At 52.2% G+C, this 3,675-nt stretch overlaps 1 non-coding gene across 1 annotated transcript; it reads left to right on the top strand.

The window, feature by feature from the left end:
- Window positions 1–2,655: 2,655 nt before the first annotated feature.
- On the top strand, window positions 2,656–2,727 carry Trnae-uuc (transfer RNA glutamic acid (anticodon UUC)). Its single transcript has one exon. It is a non-coding gene; the product is annotated as a tRNA-Glu (tRNA).
- Window positions 2,728–3,675: the final 948 nt, after the last annotated feature.

Below are 3,675 nucleotides of genomic sequence, written 5' to 3' on the forward strand. Positions count from 1 at the left end.
TAACCTCCTAAATCTTCATCCAGTTGACATTGATATTTAGTATCCACCATAATTACATGATAAATCTGAATAAATTCTGATCTAGGTTTTGGTACATTACCCACTTCGACTATTTCGTTGAAGCATGTCCACATTACTTTTGTTTTACACTTTTTGCTGGCCACACATATGGTACTTTTTGCCCCCCCCCCATCCCTCGCCGCCCTGCTGCGCCGCCACGCTACGCGACCCCCCGCCGTTGTCTCTTCTCTGTCGGCAGTGTGCGGCAATTAGGATCTGTTTAAAAGGCGGTGGCGCTATACAGCCCGCTGGCCCGCGCTCCACATACATATCACCCCCTCGTGCTCATCACATCAGTGCCTCTGCAGCTTTGTGCGGAGTGTTGGTCAGCTCAGCACTCCGGGCGCTTGTTGCACAGCTTGAGCACTCGCAACTGCGAGACGTGTGCGAAGACGACCACTCTCTTTTACTCGCACAAATCGGCGAAAGAACTTAGAAACGCTGGGACTTTACAGACCCAAATTTTACTATGCCTACAATGGATCGGAATTATTTAAACCCATTCAAAATCGTTATACACACGTCTGCACATTAAAGGTGATACGTTGAAGACGCATTAAATGCGCGTAGGGGCATTAAGTGCACATTAAATGCTGTGATGCACTTTTAAAGGGTCATCAAATGTGTCACGTTTTATGCGTATTTGTTCGAACGTTGAAGCCAATTTGATGCGTTTGGCGCTACTGGGTCAAGTATGTGCAACCGAAAGTTGAATACTTGCAAGTATTCCTCTCGGAAGTATTACTACAATCGCAAGTGTTCAAATCGGTAGTTACGCGCACTTGTGCGTGTGCTCTCCTGTTGAACGCTTTCCCCAACAATGGGTGCCTAATCTAAAGATGTGCTCAACTAGATGAGTTGCACACAAACAAGTGCACAGCTATGTGGGCTATGTGTACCGACAACAATAACAAGTGTTCCACTCGCAGTAGTTGCACACTTACAAGTATTGGGCAGTCTTCAAAACAATACATTTTAACATGTTGTTTGTTGCATTGTTTTAGAGCTCTTTTGTCTCCTGTTCAGATCGCTTTCGCGATCTCGTACTCGCACACCCACCAACTCTCCGCGACCACCCCGTTGCCAGCCGGTGCCTCACCATCCCCCCACCTCTCCATTCCCCTTTCTTTGGCGCCGGCCTCCTGAACAACGGTAAACAAGCCCTTGTGAGTATGCAGATTATTCCACACAATTTCGTGTGACTTTTTGAGGCGCCTTGCTGGGTGGCGACAGGCGGCGGCTTGCCAGACCAGCGGGGGAGCGTAGGGGAGCGGCAGCGGCAAAGCAGTGGGTCCAGCCCTCGCCGGGTGTGCGAGAGAGAGGGCGAGAGGGAGCGGGGCGTCAGGCTACCCCGCTACCCCCCGGGCAGAGTCCAGCCCTTCTACACGTAATTGGAGCCCTTCTCATGGCGCCGTCCCCACCAGGCCCCCCGTGGAGCCGCACGGCCGAGAGAGGAGGGAGGAGGGGGGGAGGAATACGGGTGCTGTAAGGGTGGAGGGAAGCCAGTAGAAGCCAGGGAAGGGAAGGGAAGGCAGGGAGGTGGGGAAGGAGGCCGGGGTAGATAGACGCTCGCGTCTGCGGAATATCCCCCTCAGCCCATCAGCGCCGGGGAAGTAGGCATTCCATTCAACGCCACAGTGTGTTTGGCTGCTCAATGTTCGGGGTTTGCGATCAAAAAAGACGCTATCCCCCGTCAAGCTGACTGAATCCCACGTGCCGGGAAGATTGTAAAGTTTGATATTTGAATTTGGTTTGTATTTGTATATGAGCCAAAGTTGTTGTTGTTGTTGTTTTTATCATTTTTACCTATAACTCTGATTTCCTTTCCGTCTTCTCTTTGAAATTTGTGCAAGAGCATATAAATACACAAGACAACGACAGACCTATTCTAAGCCCCCCCCCCTCTCTTTTTTCGAAACCACGGTATATTCCTTGCATTTCCCTTGCACAAACTGCACCACCCCGGCAGGGAGGTGGGGGAGGGTGCTGGTGGCTACGGCTCGGCTCGCCCTCACAGTTGTTCCGGCAGTAGTAATGACGGCTGTTACATCCGCTGGTGACACTGCTCCTCTCCACCACCCCTGCTGCTGCGCCCTTCGCCCGCTGTTTCCGAAACGATTTGACTTCTCTCTCGCACCCATCACGCGCACCGCGGCGCACTCCAGGCGCGACAGAGACGGGACGACCCTTTCCCGGACGATGCCCCCGAGGCGTCACCACACCGTTTCCATGGTGACGGCACATCCCTCGAGCGCTTCCCGCGCGCCCCGTTTGTTTTTCATCTGCGATCCTCGTTTAGTAGTGCTTTCTCTCTCAACTGCGATGCTAGCTCCGTCCGTCCGTCCGTCCGTCCGTCCGTTCGTCCGTCCGTCCGTCCGTCCGTCCGTCCGCCTCTCTGTCTGTCTGTCTGTCTGTCTGTCTGGCCGTCGGCCCGTCCGTCCGTCCGCCGCGCTGCTGGTCGGCACAGAAGGAGCAGGCTCTTCTTCCGCCTCGCCATCGCCAAGGTCACCGTCGTCATGGCAGCTGGTGTGGGCCACGGGCAGGCCAGGCCGGGCTATTCACTACATGAGTGAGTGACCCGCCTTCCCTCATCCCTCCGATATGGTCTAGTGGTTAGGATTTCTGGCTTTCACCCAGGAGGCTCGGGTTCGATTCCCGGTATCGGAATATTTTTTTCGGTGCCTGTCTTTTTTAGTGTGAGTGCGGCAGGAAATTCCAATGAACATAGAAAGGTAGAAAGCTCACTCTGTCGCAGGCATCAAAAGATAACGTAAGCGTGAGCTCAATTGCTCGTTTCTAGGACCTTGACGGTTTCGATTGTTGTTGCATCTTATCTCGACCAGTGTGATGTGATAAAGCATTTTCGGAGAACGGCAGTGGTACTCAAATTGGAGTGTAGTTCACCTAATCGCATTCTCTATTCTCTACCAATTTTTACCACGTAGCCTATACCACAGAACCGCCAACGCATCGAATGTGCTTCAATGCTCGTGCTCGTAGCAATATACAGGGTGGTCCATAGACCCCTTCCTTTATTTTGCTTATACTGTACCGGATGCAGGCGTGCGGCCGGGTTGCATACTCGCACGGGGCCATAAGGCGCCGTGGGGAGCGACGGTAGGCAAGCCCGTCCGCAAGCCTGCATGCGGTACAGTATAAGCAAAATAAAGGAAGGGGTCTGTGGACCACCCTGTAGGTCAGGTGACACATTGGTGACGTATTAGATGCGCGTAATATTCTTTGATTCAATGTGTCACCTTTTATGTGCATTTATATGCGCATTGAAGGGCATTTAATGCATAAGCGCCTTCTGGGATGCTGGGGTAGCACCCTCCAGAAGCTCCACTGCATTAAATGCGCTTCAATGGGCATGGCATAGAAATGCACATAAAAGGTGACACATTGTTGACGCTTTTAAAGCGCATTCAGCATTTAATGCACCTTTAGTGCACACGACGCTCATTTAATGCGTCACCAATGTGTCACCTTTTACGTGCATTTCTACGCGCATTGAAGCGCATTCAATGCGGTTGGCGCTGCTGGGGCCAGCTGGTAACGTGCGTAAAAATGCGCATAACGTGTGACACATTATCGGTGCATTTAATGTGCTTTACC

Source organism: Frankliniella occidentalis, unplaced genomic scaffold (assembly GCF_000697945.3).
Source record: "Frankliniella occidentalis isolate FOCC.00 unplaced genomic scaffold, Focc_3.1 Scaffold18, whole genome shotgun sequence".
In the NCBI taxonomy this organism is placed as follows: domain Eukaryota; kingdom Metazoa; phylum Arthropoda; class Insecta; order Thysanoptera; family Thripidae; genus Frankliniella; species Frankliniella occidentalis.